This window comes from Hylobates moloch, unplaced genomic scaffold, assembly GCF_009828535.3.
Source record: "Hylobates moloch isolate HMO894 unplaced genomic scaffold, HMol_V3 SCAFFOLD_21, whole genome shotgun sequence".
NCBI lineage: Eukaryota > Metazoa > Chordata > Mammalia > Primates > Hylobatidae > Hylobates > Hylobates moloch.
In genome coordinates, this window is record NW_026652296.1 from 12,000,598 (window position 1) to 12,023,233 (window position 22,636).

The 22,636-nt window shown below is 49.8% G+C and overlaps 1 protein-coding gene across 2 annotated transcripts in view; it reads left to right on the forward strand.

Moving 5' to 3' along the window:
- PREX1 (phosphatidylinositol-3,4,5-trisphosphate dependent Rac exchange factor 1) overlaps positions 1 to 22,636 on the forward strand; it is a 206,644-nt gene that overhangs the window by 57,090 nt on the left and 126,918 nt on the right. The gene's annotated exons all lie outside the window — the stretch shown is intronic.

The following is a 22,636-nucleotide window of genomic DNA, read 5'->3' on the forward strand; positions in this document are numbered from 1 at the left end:
AGCAATAAAGTGGCGCAAACCCTTTGGCAAAACACTTAGCGGAGACAGCAAGAGACTCCCAAACAGTGATTCCCCTGGAATTGCAGGGGATCCCACTGCTGAAAAAAATCCTAAGCATAGGGGGAAAAACCCCAGATACTTTTATGTACCAGGTTACTCATTGAAACACCACTGTGAGCGCTCAAAATCGGCAACAACCTAAAGGTCGGATAGGGAGATGGTTAGGGACATGAGCCACACCCATTTCCTTAGCCACTGTGGACCACCGGAAAGGTGACATGCAAAATTATGTGCAACCTGTGATGACAGCCATACCTAAAAACTTTAGGAGATGCCATGGAAGGTGACACGTTGAAATATTGACAGTGGGCACTGTCGGAATGTGTGATTTCCAGTTTTCTTCCTGTGATTTTATTAATTTTCCTGATGAAAGGCAACTGTACATACTGAAACCAGAAGACTCAACCAGCACCTTCTAAACCTGGTGCCCCATCGCAGGTGCCTGGGGAAGCATGTTAACAATGCAGATACCCAGGCTTCTCCCTATCCCACTGCATTGGAGCCTCTCAGTCTTCAGGGCCCAGGAATCAGCATTTCCACTGAGTGCGCCAGGTGATTCCGACGCCTTCTGTAGCCTGAGAGGTCATGGATTAGGGGCTGCCGGGGGGGTTGCCTTGTGACTCCGAAGGTTTGCAAATCTGGGTCTCCAGTTTCCCTTCCTTCCTTACTTCTGCATGGCCAGATTTTTTTTTTTTTTTTTTTGAGATGGAGTCTCAGTTTGTCACCTAGGCTGGAATGCAGTGGAGCAATCTTGGCTCACTGCAACCTCTGCATCCCAGGTTTAAGTGATTCTCCTGCCTCAGCCTCCCGAATAGCTGGGATTACAGGCGTGCACCACCATGTCCGGCTAATTTTTGTATTTTTAGTAGAGATGGGGTTTCGCCTTGTTGGCCAGGCTGTTCTCCTGACCTCAGGTGATCCACCCGCCTCGGCCTTCCAAACTGCTGGGATTACAGATGTGAGCCACCGTGCCCGGCTGGCCAGATCTTGTCTGTTTGTCAAGGTCATGCTCAGGGTCCTCCCTGACCTCCTCTGAGCTGCTTTCCCTGCCCTGCTGCCCATTCTTGGGTTCGTGTACCTCCTGGAGCCCTTCAGGGTTATCTGGGAGCTTTGGAAAAAAAGCAGATTTCCTGGATTTTCCAGACCTCTTGAGTCAGACTGTCATTTCCTGGTACACCTCTTGGGCAAAACATGTTTTTTGAAAAGCTCGACAGGTAATTCTTGTGCCCGCTTCCTGGGTGTCAGACCCACTGACCTAGAGATGGCTCCCACCTGGCTTTTAAAACCAGATTTCTAATTGTGCTTTTTAGTTGGTAAAGATAGCACATATTCTTAGCAGACAATTGAAATCCTGCAGAAAATTGTAGAAAGTCCATTCTGTGATAAACCTCAAGTTTACCTCCTTGGGCTTACAAGTGATTTGTGGAGCACCTGCTGTGTACTGAGTGTCCAGGCTGCCGCAGTGCACAATACAGACAAAAGCCCTCCCCCTCACCATGTGTGCAGTGAAGACAGACAATGAAGGTGTTAGCCAAGGAAAATTTGTAGTGTTCTCAGGTGATAAGTGCTATGGAAAAACATGAAACAAAATTAGAGGGCTGGGCTGCTGGGAAGATGTGGCAGTTTTCAATGGTGTGGGCAGGGCAGGCTTCATTGAGGAGGTGACATTTGAGCAGAGACCCGAGGGAGCAGAGTGAATGAGTCATGTGGTTACCTGGTGACAGGCGTTCCAGGCAGAGGGGACAGCCAGTGCAAAGGTCCTGTGGCAAGAGCCTGTCTCATGTGTTTCTTCACCTTCAAGGGTGCCAGTGTGGGAGGAGATGAGGGAGAAGGGAGTTGGGTAGGAGGTGAGGTCACGGAGTGTGAGCTCATTCTGATAGCGCAGCCTCTGTTGGAGGATTTTAAGCAGAAAGGCAACATGCAAGGGCTCTTTGATGTACGAGGCCGGCCCCATGCCTGATGGGTGTTGGGGCTTCTAGAGATGCCCCAGCGACAACGGTAGAGCAGATGTTTGTGGATGTCCCTGTGCCTGTGGTGGGCGGGGGACACCTGTCACACACCCAGAGAGGATCCCCTCAGGATTCGAGGGACATCTCATTCAACGGGGGAGCCCCCTGTCTCTCCTCCCCCGCACCGCCACCCCCAGCCTCTTTGCTTCAGAACCTGAGAGCAGACACAGGCTTCCTGTTCCCGAATCTTCTTAGAAGCAGGGTTGGGAGGCAGCAAGGGAGTGTGTGTGGAGGGTGGCTCGTCTCTTTGGCAACGGGCCTCACAGAAGCCAGGGCTTCGTGGATGCACAGTTGTAGAAGGAATGGGGATGGGGTCTGGCTCTGCCTGAAGCCAGAACGATGTATTGGCCCTCAGGGCTTAAGCCGGGACAACCCATGCGTGGACAGTAGACAAACCAGGGTGGACGGTGACAATCTCCTTTTAAACCCTTTGCTGAAAAAAAATGGGAATAGTTTCTGTTGCAGGATAGTTACAAACAGTCAGGTGCACAGCTCCATTAGTGATTACCTGTGCATCACCACCAGGCGAAGATCTAGAACATTCTTTGCCTCCAGAGTCCCCTTGAGCCCCTTGCCAGTCATTATCCAGCCTTGAGTGACGACTTTTCTTTTTTTTTTGAGACAGAGTCTCGCTTTGTCGCCCAAGCTGGAGTGCAGTGGCACGATCTCAGCTCACTGCAACCTCTGTCTCCTGGGTTCAAATGATTCTCCTGCCTCAGCCTCCTGAGTAGCCACCATGCCTGGCTAATTTTTGTATTTTTAGCAGAGACGGGGTTTCATCGTGTTGGCCAGGCTGGTCTCAAACTCCTGAACTCAAGTGATCGCCCGCCTCTGCCTCCCAAAGTGCTGGTATTACAGGCATGAGCCACTGTGCCCGGCTGAGTGACGGCTTTTCTAACCTCTGTCATCGAAGAAGGGTCTTGCAAGTTTTGGGACTTTGTAGATTTGGAATCCCACAGGTTGCTGCACCCTTTTGTGTCTGGCTTCTTTCGCTTGGGCCATGTTTTCGAGATGTGTCCAGTTTGCTACGTGTGTTAGCAATTTTCTTTTGATTACTGAATCATGTTCTGTTGTGTGAAAACACCACCATTTGTTCATCCGTTCTCCTGTTGATGGACATTGGTAATTTTAAAATTTGAGTTTTTATTGTGTTCCATTCTCTGTGCTAAGCACTTTATGTTTTGAGTAATATTTCCTTGAATCCTCAAAAGAACCCCGAGAGATAGAGGCTCTTACCCTGTGTTACATATGTAGAAATGGAAGCTTGGAGGCTTATGGAACTTCCCCTCCTTTCCCCTCTTAACCAGTATTTATTCAGCATCTTGTGTCTACCTCAACCCATGCCGTGGATTCAGCACAAGCAGCCAGAGATCCCCGTCCTCACGGAGCTGGCAGTGCGTGGAGAGGAGGACTCTAAATTAGCAAAATGCACAAAACAACACTTTGTGCTACCTGCATTACAGGGAATTAAAACAGATTATTGAGGTAGAAGGTGGCTTGGGGGCAACTTGTGGCATGGGGGAGGCTGCTTCAGCCAGGATGGTCAGGGGAGGCTCTCTGTGGAGGTGACATTTGAGCATCCTGTGCGGTGACGATGGGGGGGGGGGACAGCACGTGCAAAGTCCCTGAGGTAAGAAAAAGCCTGGGGTGACCTAGGAAGGGCAGACTAGGCAGTGGGGCTGCAGTGGAGTGAGACACAGGACTCTGGGGAAATGTCGGGAAAGTACAGTGTGGTCTGTATGTTGGAGAGGGCTTCTTTTACCTCGATGCACTGACAGATAAGAACCCCATCAGTGATGGTAACGTAAGTGTTGGCATTTCACTCTGGTGCGACTCTGAAGTTGGGGTTCGTTATCTGTTTCCTTCTCTGAGTTAGGTGGAAACTGAGGTTCAGAGGCCCACGTACCTTCCCCCACTGACAGGTGGGGACTTGAACCAGCTTGTCTGACACCAGAACCTCCACCTTCCAGCTCTCAGCCATCCCCTCTTCAGGGCCCTCGTTTGAGGGGGCATCTTCATGCTTCTCTGGTTCCATCATCTCCCCTTCCTACTCAGGGGCTCTGTCCCATAGTCAGGTCCCCCGGGGAAGGAGCCATTGAAAGACTCCCTTGCAGAATCCCTGGTGACCTGGTGTGGCTGGTTGTCACTGGTCTGGCTGGAAGGCAGGGAGTCAAGGTGGTTAGAATGTGTGGGCCTGACCCCCTAGCCCCAGAGCTGGGGAGCCCTTTGAGATCCTCTCATCTGACCACTGTTCCCCGTTTCACAGACGAGGGAACAGAGTGTGGGAGCAGCTTCCTTAGGGTCCCACAGCGAGTCTGTGGCAGGGCTACATTTGGCAACCAGGTCAGCAGGTCCTGAGTGGTGGACACTGTGCAGATGGGGAAACTGAGGTCCAGAGAGGAGGAATCAGTCATCCGAAATCATCCAGCTAGTGCGTAGCATTTCTTGTAGTCCTCATGGTAATCCATGAAGCTGGCAGTGTTATTACACAGTGTCTGTTTTACAGGTGAGGAAACTGCCCCAGAGAAAGGGGTCTCCCTCCCTCCACCCATCCATCCAGTCACTCACCAAAAATGAGCATTAATGAAAGAAGATGGAAACTGGGACTAAGTGGGACCTCTGAGGTCTCAGGCTGGTGGGCAAGCCTGTTATTAATTGAATCATCACATAATTCAAGGCTAAGTTATAGCCATGGTGGCACTAAGTATGGGAGCCTATGCATGGGTTTCCTGGGCCCTGACTGACCTTGGACCTCACTGGGGAGGGCAGGGAATGTGAGACTTGAAGCAGCTGGCAGGAGGGAGATGAGTGTTGCAGGTGGAGGGAGCACCTGTGCTGAGGCCTGGGCGCAGGAGCAAGCTGGGTGTGTTTGGGGAACAGCTGAGGAGCCTGGAGGCCGGGCTGGCTGCAGCACAGCTTGGAGGCTGAGGTCAGGTCCTGCAGAGCCCTTCTGGAGGGGGTTCTCAGAGAAGAGGGGAGTGGCTGATGGGCTGGGCAGGGCAGTGGGTGACCACATTTGCATTTTGTGACGATCCCTTGGTGTCACTCCACCCAGGGATGCCTAAGTGACCTAGGCCAGTGGTCCCCAGCCGTTTTGGCACCAGGGACTGGTTTCCTGGAAGACATTTTTTCCACGGACCTAGGGGTGGGGAAGGGATGGTTTCAGGATGATTCAAACACATTACATTTGTTGTGCACTTTGTTTCTATTATTATTACATTGTAACATATAATGAAATAATTATGCAACTCACCATAATGTAGAATCAGTGGGAACCCTGAGCTTGTTTTCCTGAAACTAGACAGTCCCATCTGGGGGTGATGGGAGACAGTGACAGATCATCAGGCATTAGATTCTCATAAGGAGGGCGCAACCTAGATCCCCGGCATGGGCAGTTTGCAGTAGGGTTTATGCTCCTATGAGAATCTGATGCTGCTGCTGATGTGACAGGAGGCGGAGCTCAGGTGGTCATGTGGGCGATGGGAAGTGGCTCTAAATACAGATGAAGCTTCGCTTTTTGCCTGCTGTTCACCTCCTGCTGTGCGGCCCGATTCCTAACAGCCCACGGCCCAGGGGTTGGGGACCCTGATCTAGGCCTCCCAACTCCTGGTCTTCCCACGATGCTACACTATTCTCCTTCTCCTAATTAAATTCTCCCAATTTTTGAACTGAAGAAGCAGTATAGTCCCATGGGAGAGAGACTTGGCTCTGAAGCCCCTGGGGTCTGCACTTAGATCTGGCTCCATCCTCCTTCTCTGCATGACTTTGAGCAAATAACTCTGTTCCTTGTCTGTGAAATGGGGGTGTAGGAGTCGCTTCCTCCTGTACCCCTGGCATTGGCATGCAGTAAGCACTTAATACGTGTTGCGGCTGGTTGTCGTGTCCACGTTTTATTGGCAATGCAGGCATTATCTAGTTCTGACAGCTTAGTATCCAGAGGTTTCCCTTATCTGATCTTTCTAAATGGCTTCTTGCTTTCTAAACTCAGGAACTGAATAGATCTGAATAGTGAAAGATACTTGATGTTGCTGTAATTATTATAGTAATTACTGTTATTAGACCATCTGTCCTTAATGAATATTTGTTTGTAGATACTTTTGTGGGTGGGGAAAGAAAGCATTTTGCAGCTTACTAAACATATGCCAAACAATGTATGAAATGTAGAGCTAGACTGTGTGATAATATCTCTTTTGTAGTGATCATAATAACAGAGTATTAGGATTGTGTTTGGCCATGATTAATGGAGATACAACAGGTTGCTTTTCTTTCACGTACATGTTTCGAGCTAGCAGTCATATTAGTTTCTTGTGACTTCTGTAATAAATCGCCACATATTTGGTGGCTTTAAACAGCACAGTTTTATTATCTTACACTTCTGCAGGTCAGGAGTCTGAACTGGGTCTTACGGGGCTGAAATCAAGGTGCCAGCAGGGCTGTGCTCCTGGGGGGTCTGGGGAGAATCTGTTTCCTTGCCTTTTCCAGCTTCCAGAGGCCCCTGCATTCCTTGGCTTGTGGCCTCGTCCATCTCCCAGCCAGCAGCATAGCATCTTCCGGTCTTCCTGTGACCCCTGGCACTCACTCTCCTACCTCCCTCTTTTTCTATTTTTTTTTTTTTTTTTTTTTTGAGATAGAGTCTCACTCTGTCTCCCAGGTTGGAGTGCAGTGGCGCTATCTTGGCTCACTGCAACCTCTGCTTCCCGTATTCAAGCAATTCTCATGCCTCAGCCTTCCAAGAGCTGGGACCACAGGTGTGCACCACCACATCCGGCTAATTTTAAAATTTTTACTAGAGATGGGGTTTTGCTATGTTGGCCAGGCTGGTCTCAAAATCCTGACCTCAAGTGATCCACCCATCTCGGCCTCCCAAAGTGCTGGGATTATAGGCTTGAGCCACTGCACCTAGCTCCTCTTTTCCTTTTAAGGATCCTTGTGATTATGTTGGGCCCACCTCAGTGCTATTGATAATTCCCCCCTTTCCAAGATCCTTACCCTAATCACATCTGCAGAGTCCCTTTTGCCATGGAAGGTGATGTATTCATAGGTTCCATGGATTAGGATGTGGACATCTTTGAGGGATTATTATTCAGCCCACCACAATGGTCAAGGGCTGTTGAGGCCTCTCTGAGAGACCTCTGATGTCTGCAAGCTCTGGGTCCCTTCTGTCCTGCAAGTTCTCCCTCCTTTCACGTTGGACCAGAAGGCCTGGCACTGTATTGGGCCCTGGGAACAGAGGTTTCTTCCCTTGTGGAGCTTGGGGGTCACAACTTTATTGATGTGGACCCATCACGAGTGGGAAGTGAGTGGGTGGTCAGGGAAGCTGAGATCACAAGAGAGGGTCAGAGTGGATGTGGCAGAAAGTCAGAGCCTGGACTCTGATGGCCCCAAGGTCAGAGGCCAGCTCTGTCTGCTTAGCTGCATGCTGTGAGGCTGCTGCGTCAGCCACTGAGAACCTCGGTCTCCTTTTTTGTAAAATGGAGATGAGATTGTCTAGGATGAGGCAATCGTGGGAAGCATTGGGTACATAGTTGACACGCCCTAAACTGAAGACCCCAAGCTGCAGCCAAGCAGCGAGTGTCTGTTCTCCTAAGACTGGCCCTTCTGCTGCCAGGATTCCCTCCCTGGGGCCGAGCAGGCGCTGGGAAAAATCAATGGGAGGAAACCTCCATGACTGCACCTCCCCCCCCCAGGCCTGGGCCCTGAATGCCACTATTTTTACATTCTCTCACTTTTGTGCATTGTTTCTTGACTCTGCAAATACAATCCTTCACCAGCTAAGGGGGGGACTGCTCGCCCTCCAGCCCCAGGAACAATTGTTTGGGAAGATGGAAAAAAAATAGTTGGACCGAGGAAAAAACAAAACCTCTTGAAAGTCATTGTCTTCAGATGTCAAGTGTCAGCCCCACAGAGAGGAGACTGCATTCCACTCATTGTCCTGCTGCAGACAGGCACAAGGACCCCAGGACGTCCAGCCACCCCGCCCTGCATCCTGGGGCCCCGAGTGACTTGGTTCTCTTTGTCCAGGACATTCCGGCGGGAAATGCCACCCAAAGCAGGGCCTGTTCCCAGCCACCACTGTCTCCGTCACTTGAGGCTTTTCCTTCCAGCCACACGCCCATGCAGGCCCCAGATGGGCGAGGGCTGGTGCTGACGATAAGGGCTACAGTTCGTACAGTGCTTCCTAGTGCATTTTATCCTAACCCATCAAATTCTCCCCATGCCCCCGTGATGCAGGTATCTATTTCTTTTTTCTTCTTTTGGTGTAATAGTGTGAGATATAATTCACGTACCACCATACAGTTTACCCATTTGAAGTGTACAGGTGAATGGTTTTCAGTATATTCATAGAGTTGTACCACCATCTAATTTTAGGACCATTTCATCACCTCAGAAAGAAACTTCATATTGGCTGGGCACGATGGCTTACGCCTGTAATCCCAGCACTTTGGGAGGCCAAGGCAGGTGCATCACTTGAGGTCAGGAGTTCGAGACCAGCCTGGCCAACATAGTGAAACCCCGTCTCTACTAAAAATACAAAAATTAGCCGGGTGTGGAGGCATGCGCCTGTAATCCCAGCTACTTGGGAGGTTGAGGCAGAAGAATTGCTTGAACCCAGGAGGTGGAGGTTGCAGTGAGCTGAGATGGTGCCACTGCACTCCAGCCTGGGTGACAGAGTGAGACTTGGTCTCAAAAAAAAAAGAAACTTCATACCATTAGCAGTCAGGTACCATTTTTATATCCCCATTTCATAGAGAAGGAAGCTGAGGCACAGAGAGGCTGTTTAGGGTCACACAGCAAATGACCAAACCAGGATTTGAACCCAAAATACTTGGCTCTGTCTAGAGGCCATTTTCTTAGCTTTGCTATAATGCAGTGGTTCTTAACCAAGGATGATTTTGCCTCCAGGGGACATGGGCAATGTCTGGAGACATTTTTGATTGTCACAACTGAGGAGAGAAGGGTTGTTATTTGTATCTAGAGGGTAGAAGGCAGGGAAGCTGCTGAGTGTCTTATAATACGCAGGACATCCCTCACAGCAAATAATTATCCACTTAACTCTCAAGGTAAGGTTGAAAATCTCTGCTAGAATCCCACTCTGATGAGCCCATTTTTCGGGAAAAAAATCAACAACTGAGGAGCCCAAAGGAGTAGGGAGAGGCTGGGATTTGAATGGGAAGGATTTTAGACCATTTCTGACAACAGTGAAGGGAGATAAATTCTGAGTGGCGTGGAGAAGACTTAGCAGGAAAAAGATCTGCATTCCATTAGTGATGTCTGCCCTGGGCGAGGGTAAAGGTGAAGCAGCAGGTTTAAGGTTTGCCTTGCCTGTGTCTAGGACAGAGGTTTCACACTCAGGTGTTCACAGGGCGCAGCAGTGGGTTGGGTGGTGGGAAATTGAGGAGCACTTGTCCTGGGTGAAGGTGATGGCTGTCACTCTGCTCTACAGCACCTGCAGCCCTATGGGCATTTGAGACCCATGTGTCGGTTTTTTCAAAAGAAGCTGGGAATTTGGATTTTAATGGGAAATCTGATATTCAAACTTAGGCCCAAGTTTCTCAAACCCCTCTGCAGGCCAAAGGAATGATGCCTGTGAGTTACCAGTTTGACACCCATAAGGTAGCCCCATCATGTAGAGGAGGCTCTGCATAAATCTCTGTTGAAGGAAGGATGGGTTGTTGGTGAACTCAGGAAAGATTGTAGGCCAGGCCCCAGCCCCTTGATGGGGGCTGTATGAAGAAAAGCATTGGGTTCCTCTCAGTGTCCCCCACCGCCTTCCCCCACTGTTGCATCAGACCTCTTCATGACAGGTTGTTGCAACTTGTTTTTTGCATCAACTTCCTCTCCCAATGTGGTGGGGAATGGGGCGGGGTGGGGTGAGAACTGGGAACCTTTTACCAGGGCCTAGAAGCTGGGTGGGAGTGGGAGTAGTCTACTCTAGATGATTAATTGACTAATCAATTAAACACATCCTTTTCGAGGGTCTGCTGTGTGCTGGGTCCAATCCTAGGCTCTGGGACACCACAGTGACCTAGACAGACAAACATCCTTTCTTTCCTGGAGGTGAGACTCAAGTGGGCTAGATGTGTAATAGACTGATAATAAACACACACAATGTTCATGGTGACAGGTGCTGTGAGGAAAACAGAGCAGGGATAGGCATTTTCGATAGGATTGTCTTGGAAAGACTGAATGTGCCTCAGGGCCTTTGCCCCGGCTGTTGACCTTGCCCATGATGCTGTGTCCTCAGATACATGCAATGCTGTTTGCTCCCTGTGTCTGCTCAAATGCCATCTTCTCAGAACGGCTTTCTCTGAACATCTCCTTGAAATAGCATTCCCACTCTATCCTTCTCTGTTTTCTTACCCTGCTTTAGTTTTCTTCGTAGCAATCATTCCTACCTGCCATTTTATTTTAAAATCAGTGTATAGTCTGTCTCTGCCACTACTTTGTGAAGGTGGGGAGTTAGTCTGATTTGTTCATTCACTGATGTGTCATTGGCTCTTAGCGCAGTGCCTGGCACATAATAGGTGTGCAATAAGTATTTGCTGACTAAATAGGTGAATGTAAGAATGCATAAGCCCTTCCATGGCAGGGTCATGGCTTATATCTGTGTCTCTAGCACCCAGCTCGGTGCCTGGTGCACGTCAGGCCCTGGTTAACACTTGTTGGGATGGTTGGTACTCGGAGTGGGCTTGTCCCCCTAGAATATCACCACAAGCAACTTCCTGCCCCCTTTCCTAGTCCAGCCTCCCTCTCCTGGCTCAGCCTCTCTGCCACTTTTTCCAGGAAGTCTTTGTAGTTACGAAGTGTCCACCTGCATCATTTCACTTAAACCTCAACAACTACTACTCCCCCCTTTTTTGTTTGGTCCAGGAAATTGACTCAGAAGTGTGGTGACTTGCTGAGGTCATGTGGTTGGCAGTCAGCAAGGAGGATGGGGCAGAGCGGAGGGGTGCGCTGGTGGTGATGAGGATGTGGGGGGCTCTGCAGTTTATAAAGCCTTCCCCTTCTCATCTCACCTCAGGAGACTCGGAAACAGGCAATGTATAATAATAGAGCTGTTTGCAGGATGGAAAAAACTAATAACAATAAGTAAAAATAGTGTGGGATAAATGTGAATGTGCTCGGTGCGTGTAGAAGCCCTACAGATGTGGTTGATCCAAATCCAGGTTTCCTTAGGAAGCACAGTGGGTTCTGTCTGCCTGCGCCAGGGCTTGGACTCCCTGCAGACACTCTAGATAAACTCAAGATGGGGAGATCATAATAGCCAATGCTTTTTTTTTTTTGGAGGCAGGGTCTTGCTTTGTTGTCCTGAAGTGCAGTGGTGCGATCTTGGCTCACTGCAACCTCTGCCTCCTAGGCTGAAGTGATCCTCTCACCTCAGCCTCTCGAGTAGCTGGGACTACAGGTGCGTACCACCACACCTGGCTATTTTTTGTTTGTTTGTATTTTTAGTAGAGACGAGGTTTTGCCATGTTGATTGATTGCTTGAACTCCTGGGTTCAAGCTATCAGCCTGCCTTGGCCTCCCACAGTGTTAGGATTACAGGTGTGAGCTCACAGGTGTGAGCCTGGCCAATAATAGCTAATGTTTTTTGAGCACCTGCTATGCACCAGGGACCATTCAAGTGCTTGTTATGTGTGTTAGCTTCTGTAATTCTCATTGTAATCCTGTGTATTCATTTTATCCCCCTGTTATAGAGGAGGAAATGGAGGCAGAGAGAATAAATAATTTACTTCAGGTCTTACAGCTTGTAAGCAGCAGAGCTGGATTTGAGCCCACTTAAATGCTTTGCCTGTAGTATTTCTTTTTTTCTTTCTTTCTTTTTTTTGAGATGGAGTCTTGCTCTGTCACCCAGGCTGGAGTGCAGTGGCGCAATTTCAGTTCATTGTAACCTCTGCTTCCCAAGTTCAAATGATTCTCGTGTCTTAGCCTCCCAAGTAGCTGGGATTACAGATGTGAACCACCATGCCTGGCTAATTTTTGTATTTTTAGTAGAGACAGAGTTTCACTATGTTGGTCAGGCTGGTCGCGAACTCCTGACCTCAGGTGATCCACCCATCTCAGCCTCCCAAAGTGCTGGGATTATAGGCGTGAGCCACCGCGCCTGGCCTGCCTGCAGTATTTCATATCAGCCTCACAATAGTCCGTGAAGTCATAGTTTTATGGTCCCCATCCATGTTATAGATGAGGCCCAGAGAGATGCAGTCAGATGTCTAGGTCACAGAGCAGTAGGTGGCAGGGGCAGGATTTGAACCAGGTGGCTGGTTCTACCCTTTGAGCTTCATCCACTCTTACATACTGCTTGCTGAGGAGATACAGTGCCCTTCTAGCAAGGAGTAGGGAGAGTTTCTAAGGGCAGGGAGGGCTTCTGAGAGTTGGGGCATGGGAGGAGGAGGTGGAATGCTGGCCATGCCTTTGGCCTCCGCGGGGGAGCGTGTATGGGTTCTCCGCAGATGCAGCCTGGATTCAGGTGGGCTAGATGGATAATAGACTGATAATGAACACACATAATGTCCATGGTGACAGGTGCTGTGAGGAAAACAGAGCAGGGATAGGCGTTTTCAGTAGGATTGTCTTGGAAAGACTGAATGTGCCTCGGGGCCTTCACCCTGGCTGTTGACCCTTCCCGTGATGCCGTATCCTCAGATACATGCAGTGCCCTTTGCTCCCTGTGTCTGCTCCACGTGAAACCTGCCTCCACGTCTGACCGGACACTGCCTGTGGTTCCGCAGCCACCTCCTCTGACCTTCAGCCCTGCACATGTAGAGATTTTCCCCATCAGTTCAGAAGTATTTTGGTGTTTTAACAGGCAGCGAGGCTGTCCTGGTGTGTATTAGGAGAACATCTGCTGGAGTGCCTGGCCTATGTGGCTGCAGTGCTGCAAAGCCCTGCCTTTCACCCCCTCCCATGCTCGGGGGGCCCTACACCCTCTTTCTTTTTGAGGCTGCATTGCAACACCTCAGCCACTCCAGGGTATACCAGATGGATGCTCCACTGCCAGCACCTGCGCTCCTCTGCCTGATGGCTTTGTCTGCTCTGAGCTGCTCTGTCACTTTCAGGGAAGATGGGGAGTGCCAGGATCACCCCCATTGCCCTTAAACCAGTGACAGACAGGACTGGTGTACAGACTTCCTGCCCTCCTCACTCCCTGAGGGTGGCTCTGAGGTGTGCGTTCGACGCGGTCTGTCTGGGGCCTCATGGTGGTAACTTGCTTGCTCTCATACCCTTCGTGGGCTGCCTTCCCTTCTTGGTTCCACCTCCCCGGTTGTTGGTGTTTCCAGGGACTACTTCCCACCTCCCACCTCCCAAAGAAACTACTTGTACTCCACTTCTTGCCTCAGGGTCTGCTGCATCTGGGGAACCACCCCAAGGCTCCCGTCATGGTAGACACGCTAAGATGCACCCACAGCACACACTCCCTGCATTCTCTGTGCGTATAGCCACGGGTAGAGTTGATTGGTAATTTTGTAGACATTTAAATAAAGATTTATTCATTTTGATAATGCAGTTTTCCTTTTGTATTTGGAGCCAATGCACGTATTTTTAAAGGCCTCCAACATTTCTGTAGGTCCAAGGAATGCTGCCAAGGAAATGTGCCCAGGGAAGGGGCCTGGTCTGAGCTGGTCCAGGGGCTACATGGAATTAAAAGTGCCCGTCCCTTCACTGGACATTTACTGAGGACTTATTGGGCACCTCCTGTGATCCTGGCTGGATCCTGGGGGCTGGGGGCTCCCACCGTGGGCAGAGGCAACAAGTTATTTACAAGCAGTGTCAGATTTAATCCTCATGTCAGCAACTTGCAAGGTGAGGCTCCATTACACAGATTTTATAGATGAGGCAACTGAGGTGCGAGGCTGGGCTGACTCCAGAGCCTAATGTGTGATTCATGCCCTGTTTTCCTCTTTCCTAAAAAGGGGATGCAGTAGCCCACCTCGTGGGATTGTTATGCAGGACAAACAAGCTGACCATCAGTCACCTGCTGAACTCCTTGTTACTGAGCATCTGCTCTGTGTCCAGCACGGTTCTAGGTCCAGTGGGTGGACACTGCCCAAACAAGCTGCCACCCTCCTGGGACTGACTTTGTAGGGGAGACAGGAACCATAAGTGAAGAGACAGCTTAGTGCAGGTGGAGGGCAGTGCTGTGGGGGATGGAGGAGGATGAGATACAGCGTGCAGGGGAATGGGTGTCTGTTTCAAATGGAGCAGTGGGGGAAGGCCTCAGAAGAACTGGCATTTGATTCTAGAGGGGAATTGAAATGGTTTGGCTGTGTCCCCACTCAAATCTCATCTTGAATTGTAGCTCCCATAATTCCCATGTGTCATGGGAGGGACCTGGTGGGAGGTAATTGAATATGGGGGCGGGTCTTTCCCATGCCGTTCTCGTGATAGTGGGTAAGTCTCACGAGATCTGATGGTTTTATAAAGGGGAGTTCCCCTACACAAGCTCTCTTGCCTGCCGCCGTGTAAGACATAACTTTACTTCTCATTTGCCTTCTGCCATGATTGTGAGGCCTCCTCAGCCATGTGGAACTGTGAGTCAATTAAAACTCTTTATAAATTACCCAGTCTCTGGTATATCTTTGTTAGCAGTGTGAGAACAGACTAATACAGGAATGAATTGAGGGTGGGACCCTGCAGGTATCTGGAGAAAGAGTGTTCCAGGCAAAGGGAACAGCAAGTGCAAAGGCCGCGGGGTGGATGGTGCCTTGGTATGTTCCCAGGAGGTCTCAGTTGTGGGTTCTTTGTATGCTTTCGGGAAGAAATTAGCCTGTTAAAGATACAATTCAAAGCAATATGTTTGTGCTGTGGACTATATAATGACATGAGTTATAGATACATATGTGGACTTTGTAAATGTGCCGTGGGAGTAAAGGAGTAGTAAGTCTGACTTTGTTAAAAAAAAAAAAAAAAAAAAAAGCTATCTCTTCCCAGTCCTCTCAGAGTATGTCTGTGACTGAATGAGGCAGTGGTGGAATCCTTGGAGAGAATGTTTCAAATCCAAAATTTGGGCCTTTTGGGAAAGCCTCAGTTGGTTCTGAGCCAATAGCTCTCTGCTTCTGGCCCCTGGCACGGACGTGATGAAGGAATGCTAGGTGGGAACAGAGTGGAGAGGGTTTTAATCTCAGCCTGGGCAGTGGTGTGGGCTCTGGGTGGTGGACATTCTTGTGTTCTGGCCCAGGCTGTGGAAGCTCCAGGCTAGCTTGTCGGGGTCCCCAGGTTTCCAGAGTTGACTCAGAGAAGGAGGGCTGGTCGGCAGCTCAGAGGCTCTTCTGCAGAAGGAAAACCTTTCCATCTCATATTTGCCTTGCTCCTGCTCTGTTCCCCACTGGTGGGCACTGCTTTCCCCGCACAGGGATACACATGTCCAAGGAGGAGAAGGCAGAAGCCAGGGGTCCTGATGATTGGGGTGGGTGATGGGGTGGGCGAGAGAGAGCCTGGTGTGTTTAGTACCCCTCCCATCCAGAAAAATAAAAACATGCATTTATGTTAAAAATGACTTTTGCTTAAAAAGTAGCGTGTTCATTGTAGAAATCTGGAAAGGGAAATAAGAAAGAAGAAAATGTAAATTCTTTAGAATTCCCCTCTGCCAGTTAGGATTAGGTTCAGTGGCTTGTGATAAAACCCAAATAACAGTGTCTTAAATGTGATGAAAGTTTATTTCCTTATTCTGTAATTATAGGTGACCCAGGGCGGATATGTTGGCTGTACCATCACTAGGAACATAAGTGCCTACTGAATGCTGCTCTGTTTTCCCCAACTCGTGGCTTCTACCTCATGGTATAAGATGTCTGCTTCACTTCCAGGCATTGCATTTGCGATCCAATCAGTAGGAAAAGGGAATAGCAGAAGAGAATCCCTACCCATTCCTCCCCCAACGCACAAGGATACTTCCAAGATGTTGTACATAATATGCCATGTATGCTGTACTGGCCTGAACTTAGTTGCATGCCCACACCTAGCCGCAAGGGATGCTGGGAAATACAGTCCTTATTTTTAAATCTGGAGTTCTGTTTCTAAAGGAAAAGGAGAGAATGATATTGGGGGACAGCTAGTAATTTTGGCCACATTCCTACATAGTTTAGGGTATTTCCTTCCGTACTTCATTTTTCTATGCCTAGGGAGAGAGAATTTATTTAATCAACAGTGAGATTATATTTTACGTACTTGTCTGTAACTTGATTTTTTTTCCTAGTTAAGGATACATCAACAGTCCTTTTCCATGTTATTAAATAGACTTCTGCAAACTATTTTTAGCATGATCATTCCTTGTTGAGCTGGATGGTAATTTATTTAACTAAACCCCCAGTGATGGAATTATAAATCAGATATTGAGGGTAAAGCTTCATGCCACATATGAGATTTATTTTTCCCTGTAAGATAAACGCCCAGAACTTGGATGGATGGAGCATAGGATTTGGGCATTTGAAGGGGTCATTGGGCAGTTAGGGAGCTCCCCAGACTCTGGGCTATGTGGGGTGGCTTGCGGCAGGCTGTGTAAACCCCCTTCTGCTGTTATTATAGCGATTTTATTATCATCACTCAGATTCCTAGGCCCTTGCTGTTCCATGACACTGTGCTTCCAACTCCCTGCCACCCAGATCATGTTGGGGATGGGGTCCTCAGGGCACCCCCTTTTCTTTGTCTTTGCTGTGTTCTGGAGCTCCCCCCACCCACCCCCACCCATCGCTTCCCTTTGCTCCCAGCCTATACCCTGGCCCTCTCAAGTTTCACCATATGTCTGGTGAGGTCACCCCAGCCACGGCAGAGGTGTCCTTGGGGGCAGTCGGGCCCCCTCCCCAAGCAGATCAGGTTGCCGGCATCAGTCTCAGGGAGTGACTTCAAGGCCTCTTTCTGTCGTTTTTATCTCCAGGGAGGGATTTATCCTCCCCAGGCGACAGCAGCCATGGGTTCCAGGCAGGTGGCAGCTCCCCAGGGGCACCCCTAAGGGCAGCTGCTACCTGTTATAAAGGCTGATGTGGTTCATTGTCCACAGTCACTCACTGATGGCGCCTGATGGGGACTGTCTGGGTTTAAGGCCCAGCTCCTTTACTTACCAGCCCTGTGGCTTTAGATAAGGTCTTCACTGCGCTGGGCCTCAGGCTCCTCTTTAGAATGGACATAGTAGTAACAATGCCTGCCTCCTCGAGTTTGAGGATTAAAACACCTAGAGCAGCACCTGCATATAATAAGGCCTAAAGGTGTAGTTAGTGAGTTAAAAAGATGTTCTTATTCTAGTGGTCTCTCCCAGCTCGGTATCAGCTTACTTTCTGGAGCCTGTTCTCAGTTTCTTCCCGTCTCTCCCATCCTTCTTCCACATACCAGTCTCTCTTGAGCACCTGCTGTGTGCCAGCCTCTGTTCCAGGTGCTGCATAGATGGCCAAGGAAACTGTCTTCTGCCCTGAGGGAGCTGATACTTAGCGAGGGAGATGATACTGAATGATCAAACCTATCCATACTTAATTGATAAGAGCAAGCCAATAGCGGAGACGTCTGTGAAGGGTAACAGGGTTCAGGTGGCTATGTTGTGGGTGAGATCCTCTCTTACATGGGTCCAGGGGTGGCCTGTGAGAGGAGGGGCCTCTCCTGCCAATTGAATGTCTTGGGAAAAGCTCTGTAGGCAAAGAACAGCATGTGCGAAGGCCTGGATGGTGGGGTCCTGGTGTGTTCAAGAAACAAAAAGGAGACCAGTGTGCCTGCAGCTGAGCTAGTGGGGTGTGAAGAGCCCACATTAGACAGTCTTTGAGCTGTGGAAGAGGTTGGATTTTTTTCTAGGTTTTAATCAGAGCCTTTTCTAAGGCAAGGATTTCTTGACCTTGGCACTGTGGTTTGCGGTCAGCTGTGTCTTTGTGGGGTTGTCCTGTGCACTGTAGGGTGTTTAGCAGCATCCCTAGCCTCTACACACTAGATGCCAGGAGCACCCCTGTCCTCAGTTGTGACAACGCAGAATGTCTCTAGACATTGGCACATGTCTTCTAGGGGAAAAAATCACCCCCAGGTTAAGAACCACTGGGCTCAGGCTAGGTGGGACAGGGGTGAGACCTGGCCTGGCATCGGGAGACCTGGTTCTAATCTGTATTTTGTCACCAGTTTGCTGTTTGACCTCAGACCAGTGTCTCATACTCTTGGTTTCTCCATCAAGTGGGAGCTTGTTGGAGAGGGCAAACTCATCAGCCTTCTAACCCTGTCCCTGCCACATCCATGGCAGACATCACTAATCAATCATGATGTGGCTTCCTGCTCAGTCCAGAGCTCTGGGGACCATGGAAACACGCAGGCTGGGAGCTGAGTAAACAGCCTCTCTGGTCCTTCTCTCATGCCCCAGAAGACCTGGATATATACTTAGAGGAACTTGAACACCTGGGCTCGAGGAAACCTGTGCATCACCTAGAGGAACTTGTATACCTATACCCCAGTCGACGTGAGTATACAGCTGAAAGAACTTACAGCTGAAAGAACTTACACCTGAGCACCATTGTTTACAGTAAGGATGTTTGAAACAAGTGTCTGTAGCACGGCAGTGGTTACTCCATGCTGTAATTTTGACTAGTAAGCAATGAAATGAACAACTTGAGGTCTGTCTTATTGTGAATTCCCCAAAGAACATGACCCTAGACTGATTCAAGGGCAAGTAGCATACTTGGGAGGTCACCCCAGGAAGCATCAGCAGGAGAGTAGGGGAGTGAGGCAGGGAGGAGAAGGCAGCCAAGAAAGGTGTGTCATCAAGCGAGTTACCATGGGGGCCGCTGGAACTGAATCCATCAAGGCACTCGGAGAGATAGTGTCCATCGAGTGCCTCAGTTTCCTCATCTGTCTTTTCATGCCAGGTCCTGCTGGCCATCACTGAGGGCTGCTCCCAGGCAGTCTTACTTCTTCAGCACTTCTGGCCTGCCCTGCACATGAGAGTGGGGCCTTCAGGCCAAGAGATGCAGGCACTGGCAGCTGGATGTGGTGTGGGGTAAGGGTGGGGTCTGGATAGCAGATGCTGACCGGTGTACATATCAGCATGGGTAAATGTGGAAGACATGATGTTGAGTGAGAAAATCAAGTTGCTGAAAGCACGCTACTTATAAAAATGTTGTGAACATGCAAAATAGTATTCTCTCTTGCTTATAGATGCACACGGCTTGGTAAGTGGGCAGAGGCATGCGTGGGAATGAGGAGCACCAGCTCCAAGTACCTTGCAGGGAGAGAAGGTGCCCAGTGGCTCACCTCTCTCTGTAACGATTCCTTTCTGCCTTTTCTATTTAATACATTGAGGTTTGATATTTGCATGGTACTGTGGGTAAACTGAACTAATCTCAAGTGCATACTGCTGGGGCTTTGCATATGCAGCGACCTGTGTCACCACTGCTCAGATCAAGATATAGGACGTTTCCAGCACCCCCGAGAGCCTCCTCATCCCGTTTCCAGTCTGTGCCTCCCCCAGACTTGTTGAATTTCTTTTTGCAAATGGTTTCAAGCAAATTTGGTGTAGTGTTAAGATTTGCCAAAGCTGGGTAGTGATGAGTTTGTGGGTGTTTGTTGTTTCTCTCTATTCTTTTCTGTATCCCTGATGTATTTCATCATCATATTCATAAAATGAAGAGGAGGACTTGGGCAGATGTGAGGACAAGTGGTCCAGGCATGGGCAAAGCTTCCTAGGCTGGAGGAGTTTCTCAGGCAGCCCTGGAAATCCTGAGAACAGTATTGTGTCTAAGGGAGGCTTCGGAGATGAGAGCTGCTTTTGACCTGAGCGTTTCAAAGCTGTCAAGCCTTGGACAAAGGAAGAGTCGCCCTGGAGGGTCTTTCACCATCCCTGCCAGCGCAGGGGACGCTGTGCTGCCTGGAAAAGCCAGTCGTGCCTTGGGAAGCAGGAGGGCTGGGCCCAGAGCCTCTGCTGCCCATTCTTTCCGGGTCACGAGCTGCCCATTGTGGCCTTCACACCGGCTTGTTTGCAGTTCCTCAGTGGGTGGCCCGAGCCTCCCATTGTTGCAGCACAATAGCGGTGGCAGAGCTCGTGTGAAGAAACTGGGACAGGAAGCCCCAATCTAGGCCAGCGGAGTGTGGCACTCCCAGCTTCCTGCCCTGCCTGGCTGTGCTGGGTGAGGCTGCCTTTGTCTCCCTCTAGTCTAGGGAGGCTGGAGCTTGACTTCCTGTCAGTATCCCAGGCCCTGTTAAAACATCCTCTAGGAACCCCCATCCCTGTCCCCTCCACTCATTGTCATTTCAAAAACAGGATCTGCAGACTTCCAAGGAGCCTGAGTCGAGGTCTCTGCTATGTGTCAGGCACTGTGCCAGGCACATTCCAAACCTTCCTTTGATTTTCAAGCACCTGCTATTTGCCGAGCACTACATTTGGCCCTGAAGACGTAGCTGTGAACAAGACAGGCAGGGTCCCTGCCTTCAGGGAGCTTCCATTCACTTTATCCCATGACATTCTAAAAGGTGCTGTATTCCTGTGATTCCACTGGGAAGAGTAAATGAAGACTCAGAGAGGCTAGTGCACTTTCCTGAGGTCACACAGCAGGAAGGACCCGTGATTGAAAATCAAACTCACCAGTTTCCAAACCTGGCCTCTGTTGTTGGATTGGGGGTTATGGTTTCATCCCAGTCATGATCCCTGCTTATCCTGGCCTTTCCCTTAGGAGCTTGTATAGACTGCTTAACCTCAGTTTCCTCATTTGTCAAATGAGCTCTTAACGCAAGATGGGAAGATAGGAGTTTGCATTAAGAAGAGGAGGGCCTCTTGGCAGAGGTGACATTTGAACTAAGGCCGGATGGATGAGGAGGCTGCTCAGGGCAGAATGGCGGAGAACATCTTGCCAGCAGGAACAGCATATGCAAAGGTCCTGAGGCAGGAGTGTATTTGGCAGGTGGATAGAATCTAGAATGAGAGTGTGGCTGAAGATTATTTATATTGAGGTGTGTGGGAGGATGAAGTACTGGAAGATGAGATCAGAGAGGTTAACAAGGACAAGGTCATGGGGACGAAGGATTTGGATTTTAAGTGCAGTGGGAAGCCATGGAGATTTTAAAGGCGTGGATTGACTGATCTGTACATATTTAAGGGATCTCCCTGGCTGTGTGTGTAGAGAACAGACTTTTGGGAGGGTGAAGGGGACCAGGAGGGAAATGGCTGTGTTAGTCCAGGCAGGAGATGATGATGGCTTGGACTGTGGGGGTGGCTGTGGAGATGGGGACCAGTGGTTGTAGTAGTCAGGTAAAGCTGGTAACATTTGCTGATGTATTGGAAATGGAGTGTCAGAGGAGAGGGGCTGAGGACAGCTAGTGGGTTTTGGTTAGAGCCTTTGAAAGGCAGAGGTGCCATTAATTGAGTGGGGAAGAGCTCGGTGTGAGTTTGGGAAAGGTCAGGAATTAAGTGTTGGACAGGCTGAGTTTGGACATCCAGGTGGAGACACTGATTCTGCAGCTGGAGATAAGAGTCTGGGGGTTTCAGGGGAGAAGTCCAGGCTGGGGATATAAACATGGGGGTCATCAAAAAAAGGAGATTTAACCCATTTATGCTGGAGGTTGCAATTTTTTTTTTAATAAAAAAATCAGACCTTGGCAATGACCTTGAAGAGTAGGATATAAATAACTCCCACAAGCTTAGCGTTCCAGTAATGGAACACTAGGCATAAATGAGTTAAAGCCCCAAGACTGGCTGAGATGGCTCTGTACTCCGTGTGGACAGAGACAAAGCTGCCTTCCTGTGTCTTGCTTTCCTCTGTGACTCGCCATGTGGACTGTCATCGCGCCCCCTCCCAAGAGGCTTGAGTCTGGGCAGGTGGCCGGGCTCCCGGGGGCAGGCATGGACGTGTCATGTCTCTGGGTGATGGAAAGGATCTGACAGCCACGTGCGTAGGGCTAGCCTCCTCTCTGCTTACCTGCCCTGCTTCCCCGACCCCAGCACTATCTTGGGCTGTCCACCCCATCTCTCCTGCACTCAGAGATCTCCCTAGACAAGCGTGGTGGGATGAGACAGGCTCCTGCAGCCCCTGTCTTAATCAGCCTGCACCTGGGCTCTGTGACAGGGAGACCATGTGCTCACCTGGAACAGCCCCCCCGTGGACCCTCAAGCTGTTATCAGTCTTGGCAGGGCAGGTGACTGATAGGCCCCACAGCTCCCCGTGGCCCTGTGGCTGTGACAGCACCATGAATTCCTTTTCCCAGGGGTCTCCATGTGGCTGCTTCCAGGTTAGCCTACAGCCAGATCCCACATCCTGGAGTTGGGGGCAAACCAGGCGGAGGTGGCTGTGGGTGCTGGGCCTCGGTCTCCCTTAGGTGCTGACTCTGCTGTCTCTCCTTCCCCCAGCATTTATCCCTGTGACTCTCTCAGCCCATCCGTGTGACCCCTCGGTAGCTCTTCTTTCTGCCACTTTTCCACCCACACCACCTGGTGCCAGGCCACCATCATCTCTTGTTGGCACCACTGCACTCTACTGCCCTGGTCTCCCCACTTTTATGCACAACCCCTAAAATCCAGTTCCTTGCAATAACAGACGGCTTTTTCACCAGCACCTCAAAACTGGGAGACTTTTCTTTTAAAAAAAATTCTAATTTCTGGCTTCATTAAAAAAACAAAA